This window comes from Equus przewalskii, unplaced genomic scaffold, assembly GCF_037783145.1.
Source record: "Equus przewalskii isolate Varuska unplaced genomic scaffold, EquPr2 contig_R2136, whole genome shotgun sequence".
NCBI lineage: Eukaryota > Metazoa > Chordata > Mammalia > Perissodactyla > Equidae > Equus > Equus przewalskii.
The window spans coordinates 67,548-82,785 of record NW_027228736.1 but is presented as its reverse complement, the minus strand read 5'-3'; the positions used below and the strand labels follow the sequence as shown (position 1 = coordinate 82,785).

Sequence of the window (15,238 nt, the reverse complement as noted above, 5' to 3'; positions counted from 1 at the left end):
GGCGGAGGTTCCGGCGAGTCGACCCGGTGGTTCCGGCGTGTCCGGCAGGTGGTGCTGGGGTGACCGGCACGAGGTTCTGGCACGTCTGAGAGTTGGTTCCGGCATGCCCGACAGGTGATTCCGGAGTGTCCGCCACGTGGTTCTGGCGTAGCCGGCAGGTGATTTTGTGTGTCCAGCGGGTGGTTTTGGCGAGTCGAGCAGGTGGTTCTGGCGTGCTCGGCAGGTGCTTCCGTTATGTCTGAGAGGTGGTTCCGGCATGCCCGGCAGGTGGTTCTGGAGTGTCTGTCGAGTGGTTCTGGAGCCAGCCCGGCAGGTGATTCCGAAGAGTTCACCAAATGGCTGTGGCGTACCTGGCAGGAGATTTTGGCGTGTCAGGAAGTTGGTTCCGGCTAGTTGAGCAGGTGGATCAGGCGTGCTCGCCAGGGGGTTCAGGCGCGTCTGGCAGGTGGTTTCGGTCTGTTCGGGGAGTGGTTCCGGCATCTCAGGCACATGGTTCTGGCACGTCTGAGAGGTGGTTCCGGCCGGCCGGAGAGGTGTTTCCGGAGTGTCCGCCAAGTGGTTCTGGCTTAGCTGAAAGGTGATGTTGGCGTGACCGGCAGGTGGTTCCAGCCAGCCCGGCAGGCGATGCCGGAGTGTCTGCCGTGTGGTTCTGGCATAGCTGGCAGGTGATTTTGGCGTGTCCAGCAGGTGGTTCCGGCGAGGTCGGCAGGTGGTAGCAGCGTGTCCGGAACATGGTTCTGGCACGTCTGAGAGATGGTTCCGGCATGCCCGGCAGGTGATTCCGGAGTGTCCGGCATGTGGTTCTGGCACCTCTGAGAGGTGGTTCCGGCATGCCCGGCAGGTGATTCCGGAGTGTCCGGCATGTGGTTCTGGCACCTCTGACAGGTGGTTCCGGCATGCCCGGCAGGTGGTTCCGGAGTGTCTGCCGAGTGGTTCTGTGCTGGGAGCCGTGGCTACATCATTTGATCGGCTGTTTGACAGGGTCCAGCCGATTAACGCTGAGGGGTGCAGGGTCGCCCCTTGGTGAAGAATAACCGGCCAGCCCCTCACATAGTTCTGAAACCTGTGCTGCTTTTAACTGCCCTTCATTCCTTTTCCTTTCTTAACCTCCAGTTTTCACTCCTTTGGGTGGCTGCTTGGGAGGCACTACCTCCCGGGAAAATTAGATACAGTAAGAGAATGTGACCACCTGCAGGTAACTTTCAAGATATTTTTCAGTTAATTAATGGAGGAGCACACAGTCCCATGTGAGACAATCAGAAAGGAATCCTGCCCAGATAAGATGTCGAATTAGGTTTATGGCCTCCATCTGGTTAATGTTTCCTTCTCCCTCCAGTTCTTTGTCTAAATATACATATGCATCGTCCTTCTAAGTTTGCTGGTTAATTGGATGATCAAGAAGTATCTATATATTATTCTTGACCTTCTGCTTTCTGTTAAAATGTTATAGAGGTTTTCTCCTAAAAGCAATAAACAATAAATAATTGGTGAGTAGAAGGGCCGAGGGGTGCAAGAATGCCCCTCGGTGAAGAATGGCCGGCCAACACCCCCGATATTTTCTGAATTATATGCATGCTTTCTATCAAGGTTATGTGTATACTTATTTCTCTTTTTTATTCTTGAAGATTTATAGTTTAGCTTAGCTTTTCAGCCCTTTACTTTACTAACAATATGATACTTTCTCCGGCAGTGTATTTAAGGGACCGTTAGTTCTACAATCTAAGAGACAAAGGAATGCTTCCACCCCCTAAAGGGCGCGAAAAAGTAAAGATGTTTAACTGCCCGCTGAGAATGCAGATAGCCCTGGGGATAAGACACCCTGGAGTCACCTTTTGTTCCCATTAACCATCTACACTAATGGCGTAAATGATTGAGGGAGGCAGGGATGGCTCCACCAGGATGTAACCAGACGGGCTGCTGCCCTGTCCGGAGGCCTGGACCTTCTCTCTTTGATTTAACTTTACCATGAATTACAACAGACGCCTAGGTACCTATCTCCTTTAGCTTAGAGACAACAAACACTAGTTAATTGCAGAGAAGACGATCATTAACCTTATGCTCTATAGAATGGAATGCTAATAAATATTCTTGTGCTCGTTTCTTACTTCCTTATCTCTCTGAGAATATTTGTAAAACTATTTCTGTACTAATCCTGAAAAATATATAAACGACACTTGTGCACAGTAAAGTCGGACTTGCTAACACCAACCCAAGTCTCACGTCCCCTTTATTTTCCCCCTCCCTCATCGCGCCGACGCCGTCCATCCCTCAGGAACCTGGACTCCGCCGGGGCGGGACCCCGGCAAGTGGCGCCCGAACAGGGACCTGAAGGGTAAGTTCCCCCCACTTCTCGGGACGGATAGGATCCTACCCAGGGCTGGAAAGAAGAGCCCCCTTTAGCCCCTCTCTGCCAAAGGGAGAGTGAGGAAAGGACAGAATGGTAGTAGGTGTTAAGAACTTTGAGAAGTTTTTGCCCCTCTCTAGAAAGGGAGAGTGAAATAATAATAATAATAATAATAATAATAATAATAATAATTGAGAAGTTTTTGCCCCTCTCTAGAAAGGGAGAGTGAAATAAAAATAATAATAATAATAATAATAATAATAATTGAGAAGTTTTTTGCCCCTCTCTAGAAAGGGAGAGTGAAATAAAAATAATAATAATAATAATAATAATAATAATAATAATAGAGAAGTTTTTGCCCCTCTCTAGAAAGGGAGAGTGAAATAAATAATAATAATAATAATAATAATAATTGAGAAGTTTTTGCCCCTCTCTAGAAAGGGAGAGTGAAATAAAAAAATAAAAATAATAATAATAATAATAATAATAATAGAGAAGTTTTAGTCCCTCTCCGGAAAGGGAGAGTGAAATAAGGTTAGGAAGAATAAGAAGTATTAAGAACTTTTGAGAAGTTTTGGGCCATACTGAGTCTAAAGAAAGAAGGCTCTGTATAGAAATAATAACATGTATGCTTGCAAAAAAGAGACATAAAAGCCTCTTTGGGACAGATTTCTACATTCCTACATTTTTACAAGAACAATGTCCCTGGTTCCCCGAAGAGGAAACTGTTAATTTGGAAACCTGGATGATAGTGGGAACACAACTTAGAAGCTGATTTTCTTTATAAAGAGGTTATATCAACTTTGCCTAAGTATGTTTTAAAATGTCTAACTGGGAATACTTCCTTGTGCAACATTATAAGAGCAAGACCTGTTAAGTTCTGGCCGTGGGTCCTGTCACCACGCAGCAGCTCTGCCTGCCCATGGGTCCTGTCCCCATGCTATTCCACGCTATTCTCTAAATAAAAGAGCACTGCCACCAAATCTTGAGAGCCCAGGAAATCTTTCTCTCGACTCCTCGGCTCACCAACCCTGCATCATTTCTGGTGGACTTGCTTCATCGGCTTGTGAGCTCAAGTTCTGGTAAGTGCCCTATTTTTTCCTTGTGACTTTCTCTTTTTCAAGGATGGATCTAAATTCACTGCTCCATCGGGAACCTTCTTGGACAGCTGTATGAATCCACTTTTGCTGCCCATGGCTACTCTATGGGGCAAATTGTGGCATTCAGCCTGAAGAGAATCAGTACCTTAAGCCTGAGGGTGATGGAAAATGAGTTAATCCATTCCTTCCTGACTCTATCTCTAATAGACAAATTTTAAATGGGCACGGGTCGGCCACTTAAGTCATTAGGACGGCCGCCAATCTCCAAGACTCCCGTGGAAGGTTTCTTTTCCTAAGGCTGGAATGGGACCCCTCCCTCTGGCACCTGACCATACTCTGAACTGCGGGAAAAGTCCCAATCGGGACTCCAGTTCAAGGAAAGTACCAAACTCTAACCTTTGGTTGAGTGTGGGAACCCCTTCTTGGGAGAATGGCTCCAGGCTGCAATTGGGTAGAATGTCCCCCAGACTGGCGGAAAGTTCCTCACTGTTTTTCTCTATCCTTTTATCCTGGGAATCATTCACCAGGCACTTATGACTGCCAGGCATAATAGGGAAGGTATACAAGAGATGCATGCAGGGGGACAAGAGATACATGCAGGGGGATGCCCCCATCACCCCTTGCTATAGGAATCCCACAGGCAGAACAAGTAGAACGCTGCCCTAGGCTCAGGAGATTTGCAAGGTAATGGACCCTTTTCTTTCCTCTCTCTTAAAGTTACAGTGACCATTTTTGGCTCCTTTTGAGCTTTGCAGTTGAGAGACAAAGAAATCTTTAAAATATCATAGGCTCCACCTCTGGGAGCGCCCCCCCTGGTTTCCGGGCCTGATCACCCTGGCAACCAAGTGGGGTGCCCTCTCTTGGAGATTGACTCATTACCTGATTGATGGCAGTGATTTTTAAAACAATAGGTGTGAAGGCTCTGTGTCTGTGTGTCTATATGTGTGTGATATTTTTACCTCCGGGTGATATGGCCAATACTAAGAGTTCTGTTTAATTGGCTTAAATTAAGCGCTCACATAAATTCTAAATACAATAGAAATTAACCCACTGTCTTTTAAGATGATATGGATTAACCTTTGGTTAATGAAAACTTAAGTTTGTTGGTTTGATTGAAATGTTTGGATATGTCCTCAGAGTTAGCACTGCATATGCAAATATGCAGCCTGGGTTTCCTAGTCAAATAAGTTCATGTTGTCTGTTAGAAATTTGTCAGCATAATAACTTTAAATGATAGCTGTTTGTCTAATGTCTCAAAGTTCTTGTGGGTAATCTAAACATCATTATTGGGAACAAATGGTTTCTAACTCTACCTAAAAGACAAATCTGTTTTGTTAATTCTAAACTAATCAGGCTTATTTGGTCTAAAGTTACATGGGAAACATTGTCAGATAAAGTGATAATAATCTTTCTTGGTTGGTAGTATGTGGGTAAATGTTACTGATATAAGTGTTTTAGAAATTATATACATGCCTAAATTCTGATGTATCCTGGCTATCAGCCATAATTCTAATTATTAGTTTAAGGTGTTGTATATCACAGAGATAACCAAGTTTCTCTGTCAATCATCATTTTTAAGTCTTTTATTGTTTACAGTCAGTTATTGTTTTACTCTACTTTTTGCTTTTGCAAATATGTCTCATCTTCAGGAAAATTCATGGAAAGGACTCTAACACTCTAGAATACAGGTTTCTAATAAACGCTCAGATTGTAAAACTAAACTGGGTAAAAATTACAGAACTCCAACAGAGAAACTGATGACCTCACAAACTGCTGACAGAAGATTAAGATCAAGAACCAATTACACAGGACAGAATAAACTGATAGGGATGATTATAATTTTTATGACTTTTTAATTGAGATATTACTGATTTTTAATATTTTGCTTTTTTCCAGAGTTAAGAAAATCTTTTTCTCTATTCTCTTAAAGAACTATGACTTACAGCAATTTATAAACAAAATTGAAACATTTGTCTTTTCCTCGCTATCTGAGCCCCCCAAAACAACAATTGGAAAAATTACAAGGAGGAGAGCTCAAATATAGCTCTCCCCGTCTTTTACTAAGTCATGCTCTGTTTGTGATAAATTTTCTCAATTTAGATTTTCATGGTGAGTCACCTATGATGAGACATTGGAATGATAATAAACAAAATATTTTACTACAGGTCAAATGGAAGGACCTGCTTACAGGACAGTGGAAAGGTCCTGATATTCTCTTAACTATCGGTCGAGGATATGCTTGCATATTTCCACAGGACACTTCATCTCCTTGGTGGATTCCTGATCATCTGATTCGACATGTACCGCAAGCAGCCTCTGCCCCCACCTCCACCAAGGCAGACGAGCCCCAGCTTCCGAGTCAAGATAGATGATGAATCTCCCCCAGTAGCCCAGATGAGACGACTTTCACTCCGCGAGAAACCTTCTAAACGTCTGGCTCCCCGTCCGCACTCGCCTCCGCCCTCCTATTCTTTCTACTGACTCTGGCAAAATTCAACCACACTTGTTGCAGGCCATAGCCGCTTTACACAATGTTGTACTGATTAGACCAACAGGATCACAGTTGTATAAGGTTAAGGCCTGTGTCCTGGCCCCTTATGTTTTCTTGGCCTTTCCTGTACACAGTTTTGCTATGTCTATCTCTTTTAATAATTCTTGTTATGATATCTCCTGTCCAGATTGTATTTTTAACTAATTGTTTGAGCCCTGATGTAGAGGTACAAGCTGTAATCGTATTACAACAACCCCCCTGCCTCATGCTGCCTGTTCACCTGTCTGGACCTTGGTATGATGATGTTGGATTGCTTACTTTGAAACAGGCTACTGATCTTTTACAGCGCCCCCGCCGGTTTATCTCTGCTTTAATATTGGGTATCTCAGCCTTGATTGCATTAGCAACCTCTCTCACTGTATCTGCTGTAGCGCTGACTAAACAAATACATACTGCCTCTTATGTAGACGATCTTTCTAAGAATACCACTCTTGCCCTAACTACCCAAGAAATAATAGACGAAAAACTGGAGGCAAAGGAAACGCTCTGGAAGAGGCAATATTACAGATAGGACAAGAACTTACAAATTTGAAGGTTAAACTGGCCTTGCGATGTTATGTGTCCTATAGATGGATCTGTGGGACTCCTCTTAAGGTAAATCAATCTCTACACTCCTGGGAGAAAATTAAAAATCATATCCAGGGAATATGGAACCATTCAGACTTTAGTCTAGACATTTGTGACTTACATAGACAAATTAATAATATTAATCAGGCTAAAGAATCCTTTTCTGCTTCTGAAGTGGCCACCAACTTTTTCACCTCTCTGACCTCTTTTGTAGGGGAGAAAAATTGGAGCTCCTTTATTGTTAATATTGCTGTCGCCATTGGTGCTCTAATGATTTGTCTTTGCCTTTTTCCAGTCTTTCTCAAGTTAATATTCAACACTATAAGTCGGGTTTCAGCAGAATTACATCTGTTGGCCTTAAAAAGTAAAAAAGGGGGAGATGCTGGGAGCCGTGGCTACATCATTTGATCGGCTGTTTGACAGGGTCCAGCCGATTAACGCTGAGGGGTGCAGGGTCGCCCCTTGGTGAAGAATAACCGGCCAGCCCCTCACATATTTCTGAAACCTGTGCTGCTTTTAACTGCCCTTCATTCCTTTTCCTTTCTTAACCTCCAGTTTTCACTCCTTTGGGTGGCTGCTTGGGAGGCACTACCTCCCGGGAAAATTAGATACAGTAAGAGAATGTGACCACCTGCAGGTAACTTTCAAGATATTTTTCAGTTAATTAATGGAGGAGCACACAGTCCCATGTGAGACAATCAGAAAGGAATCCTGCCCAGATAAGATGTCGAATTAGGTTTATGGCCTCCATCTGGTTAATGTTTCCTTCTCCCTCCAGTTCTTTGTCTAAATATACATATGCATCGTCCTTCTAAGTTTGCTGGTTAATTGGATGATCAAGAAGTATCTATATATTATTCTTGACCTTCTGCTTTCTGTTAAAATGTTATAGAGGTTTTCTCCTAAAAGCAATAAACAATAAATAATTGGTGAGTAGAAGGGCCGAGGGGTGCAAGAATGCCCCTCGGTGAAGAATGGCCGGCCAACACCCCCGATATTTTCTGAATTATATGCATGCTTTCTATCAAGGTTATGTGTATACTTATTTCTCTTTTTTATTCTTGAAGATTTATAGTTTAGCTTAGCTTTTCAGCCCTTTACTTTACTAACAATATGATACTTTCTCCGGCAGTGTATTTAAGGGACCGTTAGTTCTACAATCTAAGAGACAAAGGAATGCTTCCACCCCCTAAAGGGCGCGAAAAAGTAAAGATGTTTAACTGCCCGCTGAGAATGCAGATAGCCCTGGGGATAAGACACCCTGGAGTCACCTTTTGTTCCCATTAACCATCTACACTAATGGCGTAAATGATTGAGGGAGGCAGGGATGGCTCCACCAGGATGTAACCAGACGGGCTGCTGCCCTGTCCGGAGGCCTGGACCTTCTCTCTTTGATTTAACTTTACCATGAATTACAACAGACGCCTAGGTACCTATCTCCTTTAGCTTAGAGACAACAAACACTAGTTAATTGCAGAGAAGACGATCATTAACCTTATGCTCTATAGAATGGAATGCTAATAAATATTCTTGTGCTCGTTTCTTACTTCCTTATCTCTCTGAGAATATTTGTAAAACTATTTCTGTACTAATCCTGAAAAATATATAAACGACACTTGTGCACAGTAAAGTCGGACTTGCTAACACCAACCCAAGTCTCACGTCCCCTTTATTTTCCCCCTCCCTCATCGCGCCGACGCCGTCCATCCCTCAGGAACCTGGACTCCGCCGGGGCGGGACCCCGGCAGTTCTGGCGTAGTCGGCAGGTGATTCTGGTGTGTCCAGCAGGTGTTTCTGGGGAGTGGATCAGGTGGTTCCGGCATACTCGGACGGTGGTACCGGCGTGTCCGGAACATGGTTCTGGCAAGTCTGAGAGGCGGTTCCGGCATGCCCGACAGGTGATTCCGGAGTGTTTGCCAAGTGGTTCTGGCGTAGCCGGCAGGTCATTTTGCATGTCCGGCGGTGGTTCCGGCGAGTCGAGCCGGTGGTTCCGGCGTGTCCGGCAGAAGGTTCTGGGGTGACCGGCACGAGGTTCTGGCACGTCTGAGAGCTGGTTCCGGCATGCCCGACAGGTGATTCCGGAGTGTCCGCCACGTGGTTCTGGCGTACCCGGCAGGTGATTTTGGCGTGTCTGGCAGGTGTTTCTTGCAAGTCGAGCATTTGGCTCAGGCATGCTCAGCAGGTGCTTCCGGCGTGTCTGGCACGTGGTTCTGGTGTGTCTGAGAGCTGGTTCTGGCATGTCCGGCAGATGATTCCGGAGTGTCCACCAAGTGGTTGAGGCATACCCGGCAGGTGATTTTAGCGTTTCAGGTAGGTGGTTCCAGCGAGTCGAGTAGGTGGTTCCGGCTTGTTCAGCAGGTGGTTCAGGCGGGTCTGGCAGGCGGTTTCGGTCTGTTTGGGGTGTGGTTCTGGCATGTCAGGCACATGGTTCTGGCACGTCTGAGAGGTGGTTCCGGCCGGCCGGAGAGGTGTTTCCGGAGTGTCCGCCAAGTGGTTCTGGCGTAGCTGAAAGGTCATGTTGGCGTGACCGGCAGGTGGTTCCAGCCAGTCCGGCAGGTGATTCCGGAGTGTCTGCCGTGTGGTTCTGGCGTAGCCGGCAGGTGATTTTGGCGTGTCCAGCAGGTGGTACCGGCGTGTCCGGAACATGGTTCTGGCACGTCTGAGAGATGTTTCCGGCATGCCCGGCAGGTGATTCCGGAGTGTCCGGCATGTGGTTCTGGCACCTCTGAGAGGTGGTTCCGGCATGCCCGGCAGGTGATTCCGGAGTGTCAGGCACATGGTTCTGGCACGTCTGATAGGTGGTTCCGGCTGGCCCGACAGGTGTTTCCATGGTGTCCGCCAAGTGGTTCTGGCATAGCTGGCAGGTGATGTTGGCGTGACAGGCAGGTGGTTCCAGCCAGCCCGGCAGGTGATTCCGAAGTGTTCACCAAATGGTTGTGGCGTAGCCGCAATGTGATTTAGGCGTGTCCACCAGGTCGTTTTGGCGAGTCGAGCAGGTGGTTCTGTCGTGCTCGGCAGGTGCTTCCGGTGTCATTGGCATGTGGTTCCGGCATGTCTGAGAGGTGGTTCCGCCATGCCCGGCAGGTGATTCCGGAGTGTTCCCCAAGTGGTTCTGGCATAGCCGGCAGGTGATTTTGCATGTCCGGCAATGGTTCCGGCGAGTCGATCCGGTGGTTCCGGCATGTCCGGCAGGTGGTTCCGGCATGCCCGGCAGGTGATTCCGGAGTGTCCGGCATGTGGTTCTGGCACCTCTGAGAGGTGGTTCCAGCATGCCCGGCAGGTGATACCGGAGTGTTCGCCAAGTGGTTCTGGCGTAGCCGGCAGGTGATTTGGCATGAACGGCAATGGTTCCGGCGAGTCGAGCCGTGGTTCGGCAATGTCCGGCAGGTGGTTCCGGCATGTCCGGCAGGTGGTTCCGGCATGTCCAGCACGTGGTTCCAGTATGCCGGGCAGGTGATTACGGAGTGTCCGGCATGTGGTTCTGGCACCTCTGAAGGTGGTTCTGGCATGCCCGGCAGGTGATACCGGAGTGTCCGGCATTTGGTTCTGGCACCTCTGAGAGGTGGTTCCGGAATGCCTGGCATGTGATTCCGGAGTGTCTGCCGAGTGGTTCTGGCATAGCCGGCAGTTGATTTTGGCGTGTCCACTAGGTGGTTCTGGGGAGTGGATCAGCTGGTTCCGGCATACTCGGCAGGTGGTACCGGCGTGTCCAGAACATGGTTCTGGCAAGTCTGAGAGTTGGTTCCGGCATGCCCGGCAGGTGGTTCCGGAGTGTCTGCCGAGTGGTTCTGGAGCCAGGCCGGCAGTTGATTCCGAAGAGTTCACCAAATGATTGTGGCGTAGCCGGCAGGTGATTTTGGCGTGTCAGGAAGTTGGTTCCGGCTAGTTGAGCAGGTGGATCAGGCGTGCTCGCCAGGGGGTTCAGGCGTTTCTGGCAGGTGGTTTCGGTCTGTTCGGGGAGTGGTTCCGGCATCTCAGGCACATGATTGTGGCACGTCTGAGAGGTGGTTCCGGCCGGCCGGAGAGGTGTTTCCGGAGTGTCCGCCAAGTGGTTCTGGCGTAGCTGAAAGGTCATGTTGGCGTGACCGGCAGGTGGTTCCAGCCAGTCCGGCAGGTGATTCCGGAGTGTCTGCCGTGTGGATTTGGCGTAGCCGGCAGGTGATTTTGGCGTGTCCAGCAGGTGGTACCGGCGTGTCCGGAACATGGTTCTGGCACGTCTGAGAGATGTTTCCGGCATGCCCGGCAGGTGATTCCGGAGTGTCCGGCATGTGGTTCTGGCACCTCTGAGAGGTGGTTCCGGCATGCCCGGCAGGTGGTTCCGGAGTGTCTGCCGAGTGGTTCTGGCGTAGTGGGCAGGTGATTCTGGCGTGTCCAGCAGGTGGTTCTGGGGAGTGGATCAGGTGGTTCCGGCATACTCGGCAGGTGGTACCGGCGTGTCCGAAACATGGTTCTGGCAAGTCTGAGAGGTGGTTCCGGCATGCACAACAGGTGATTCCGGAGTGTTCGCCAAGTGGTTCTGGCGTAGCCGGCAGGTCATTTTGCATGTCCAGCGGTGGTTCCGGCGAGTAAAGCCGGTGGTTCCGGTGAGTCCGGCAGTTATTTCCGGTCTATCCGGCAGGTGGTTCTGGCGTGACCGGCACGAGGTTCTGGCACGTCTGAGAGTTGGTTCCGGCATGCCCGACAGGTGATTCCGGAGTGTCCGCCACGTGGTTCTGGCGTACCCGGCAGGTGATTTTCGCGTGTCTGGCAGGTGTTTCTTGCAAGTCGAGCATGTGGCTCAGGCATGATCAGCAGGTGCTTCCGGTGTGTCCGGCACGTGGTTCTGGTGTGTCAGAGGGCTGGTTCTGGCATTTCCGGCAGATGATTCCGGAGTGTCCACCAAGTGGTTCTGGTAGACCTGGCAGGTGATTTTAGCGTGTCTGGAAGGTGGTTCCGGCTAGTTGAGCAGGTGGATCAGGCGTGCTCGCCAGGGGGTTCAGGCGGGTCTTGCAGGTGGTTTCGGTCTGTTTGGGGTGTGGTTCCGGCATCTCAGGCACATGGTTCTGGCATGTCTGAGAGGTGGTTCCGGCCGGCCCTACAGGTGTTTCCGGAGTGTCCGCCAAGTGGTTCTGGCGTAGCTGAAAGGTCATGTTGGCGTGACCGGCAGGTGGTTCCAGCCAGTCCGGCAGGTGATTCCGGAGTGTCTGCTGAATGGTTCTGGCGTAGCCGGCAGGTGATTTTGGCGTGTCCAGGAGGTGGTTCCGGCGAGCTCGGCAGGTGGTACCGGCGTGTCCGGAACATGGTTCTGGCACGTCTGAGAGATGGTTCCGGCATGCCCGGCAGGTGATTCCGGAGTGTCCGGCATGTGGTACTGGCACCTCTGAGAGGTGGTTCCGGCATGCCCCTCAGGTGATACCGGATTGTCCGCAGAGTGGTTCTGGAGTAGCCGGCAGGTGATTCTGGCGTATCCAGCAGGTGGTTCTGGGGAGTGGATCAGGTGGTTCCGGCATAATCGTCAGGTGGTTCCGGCGTGCTCGGCAGGTGGTTCAGTAGAGTCTGGCAGGTGGTTTCGTTCTGTTCGGTGTGTGGTTCCGGCATCTCAGGCACATGGTTCTGGCACGTCTGATAGGTGGTTCTGGCCGGCCCGACAGGTGTTTCCATGGTGTCCGCCAAGTGGTTCTGGCATAGCTGGCAGGTGATGTTGGCGTGACCGGCAGGTGGTTCCAGCCAGCCCGGCAGGTGATTCCGAAGAGTTCACCAAATGGTTGTGGCGTAGCCGGCGGGTGATTTTGGCGTGTCCAGCAGGTGGTTTTGGCGAGTCGAGCAGGTGGTTCTGGCGTGCTCGGCAGGTGCTTCCGGTGTCATTGGCATGTGGTTCCGGCATGTCTGAGAGGTGGTTCCGCCATGCCCGGCAGGTGATTCCGGAGTGTTCGCCAAGTGGTTCTGGCGTAGCCGGCAGGTGATTTTGCATGTCCGGCAATGGTTCCGGCGAGTCGAGCCGGTGGTTCCGGCATGTCCGGCAGGTGGTTCCAGCATGCCCGGCAGGTGATTCCGGAGTGTCCGGCATGTGGTTCTGGCACCTCTGAGAGGTGGTTCCGGCATGCCGGCAGGTGATACCGGAGTCTCCGGCATTTGGTTCTGGCACCTCTGAGAGGTGGTTCCGGAATGCCTGGCATGTGATTCCGGAGTTTCTGCCGAGTGGTTCTGGCGTAGTCGGCAGGTGATTTTGGCGTGTCCAGAAGGTGGTTCCGGCGAGTCGAGTAGGTTGTTCCGGCGTGCTCGGCAGGTGGTTAAGGCGTGTCCGGCAGGTGGTTCCGGCATGCCCGGCAGGTGATTCCGGAGTGTCCGGCATGTGGTTCTGGCACCGCTGAGAGGTGGTTCCGGCATGCCCGGCAGGTGATACGGGAGTCTCAGGCATTTGGTTCTGGCACCTCAGAGAGGTGGTTCCGGAATGCCTGGCATGTGATTCCGGAGTGTCTGCCGAGTGGTTCTGGCGTAGCCGGCAGGTGATTTTGGCGTGTCCAGCAGGTGGTTTTGGTGAGTCGAGCAGGTGGTTCTGGCGTGCTCGGCAGGTGCTTCCGGTGTCATTGGCATCTGGTTCTGGCATGTCTGAGAGGTGCTTCCGCCATGCCCGGCAGGTGATTCCGGAGTGTTCCCCAAGTGGTTCTGGCATAGCCGGCAGGTCATTTTGCATGTCCGGCGGTGGTTCCGGTGAGTCGAGCCGGTGGTTCCGGCGTAGCCGGCCGTTGATTTTGGCGTGTCCACTAGGTGGTTCTGGGGAGTGGATCAGCTGGTTCCGGCATACTCGTCAGGTGGTACCGCCGTGTCCAGACCATGGTTCTGGCAAGTCTGAGAGGTGGTTACGGCACGCCTGACAGGTGATTCCGGAGCGTCTGCCAAGTGTTTCTGGAGTACCCGGCAGGTGATTTTGGCACGTCCGACAGTTGTTTCTTGCGAGTCGAGCAGGTGGCTCAGGCATGATCAGCTGGTGCTTCCGGCGTCTCTGGCACGTGGTTCTGGTGTGTCTGAGAGATGGTTCTGGCATGTCCGGCAGATGATTCCGGAGTGTCCACCAAGTGGTTCTGGTAGACCTGGCAGGTGATTTTGGCGTGTCAGGAAGGTGGTTCGGGCTAGTTGAGCAGGTGGATCAGGCGTGCTCGCCAGGGGGTTCAGGCGGGTCTGGCAGGTGGTTTCGGTCTGTTCGGGGAGTGGTTCCGGCAACTCAGGCACATGGTTCTGGCACGTCTGAGAGGTAGTTCCGGCCGGCCTCGACAAGTGTTTCCGGAGTGTCCGCCAAGTGGTTCCGGCGTAGCTGAAAGGTGATGTTGGTGTGACCGACAGGTGGTTCCAGCCAGCCCCGCAGGTGATTCCGGAGTATCTGCCGCGTGGTTCTGGCGTAGCCGACAGGTGATTTTGGCGTGTCCAGCAGGTGGTTCCGGCTAGCTCGGCAGGTGGTACCGGCGTGTCCGGAACATGGTTCTGGCAAGTCTGAGAGGCGGTTCCGGCATCGCCGACAGGTGATTCCGGAGTGTTCCCCAAGTGGTTCTGGCGTAGCCGGCAGGTCATTTTGCATGTCCGGCGGAGGTTCCGGCGAGTCGACCCGGTGTTTCCGGCGTGTCCGGCAGGTGGTGCTGGGGTGACCGGCACGAGGTTCTGGCACGTCTGAGAGTTGGTTCCGGCATGCCCGACAGGTGATTCCGGAGTGTCCGCCACGTGGTTCTGGCGTAGCCGGCAGGTGATTTTGTGTGTCCAGCGGGTGGTTTTGGCGAGTCGAGCAGGTGGTTCTGGCGTGCTCGGCAGGTGCTTCCGTTATGTCTGAGAGGTGGTTCCGGCATGCCCGGCATGTGGTTCTGGAGTGTCTGTCGAGTGGTTCTGGAGCCAGCCCGGCAGGTGATTCCGAAGAGTTCACCAAATGGCTGTGGCGTACCTGGCAGGAGATTTTGGCGTGTCAGGAAGTTGGTTCCGGCTAGTTGAGCAGGTGGATCAGGCGTGCTCGCCAGAGGGTTCAGGCGCGTCTGGCAGGTGGTTTCGGTCTGTTCGGGGAGTGGTTCCGGCATCTCAGGCACATGGTTCTGGCACGTCTGACAGGTGGTTCCGGCCGGCCGGAGAGGTGTTTCCGGAGTGTCCGCCAAGTGGTTCTGGCTTAGCTGAAAGGTGATGTTGGCGTGACCGGCAGGTGGTTCCAGCCAGCCCGGCAGGCGATTCCGGAGTGTCTGCCGTGTGGTTCTGGCATAGCTGGCAGGTGATTTTGGCGTGTCCAGCAGGTGGTTCCGGCGAGGTCGGCAGGTGGTAGCAGCGTGTCCGGAACATGGTTCTGGCACGTCTGAGAGATGGTTCCGGCATGCCCGGCAGGTGATTCCGGAGTGTCCGGCATGTGGTTCTGGCACCTCTGAGAGGTGGTTCCGGCATGCCCGGCAGGTGATTCCGGAGTGTCCGGCATGTGGTTCTGGCACCTCTGACAGGTGGTTCCGGCATGCCCGGCAGGTGGTTCCGGAGTGTCTGCCGAGTGGTTCTGGCGTAGTCGGCAGGTGATTCTGGTGTGTCCAGCAGGTGTTTCTGGGGAGTGGATCAGGTGGTTCCGGCATACTCGGACGGTGGTACCGGCGTGTCCGGAACATGGTTCTGGCAAGTCTGAGAGGCGGTTCCGGCATGCCCGACAGGTGATTCCGGAGTGTTTGCCAAGTGGTTCTGGCGTAG

General features: G+C 51.5%; 1 long non-coding RNA gene across 1 annotated transcript; it reads left to right on the top strand.

Moving 5' to 3' along the window:
• The first annotated feature begins 1,731 nt into the window (after positions 1 to 1,731).
• On the top strand, positions 1,732 to 6,477 carry LOC139081416 (uncharacterized). The gene is made up of 2 exons (XR_011536507.1): positions 1,732 to 2,332; positions 5,610 to 6,477. It is a non-coding gene; the product is annotated as an uncharacterized lncRNA (long non-coding RNA).
• Positions 6,478 to 15,238: the final 8,761 nt, after the last annotated feature.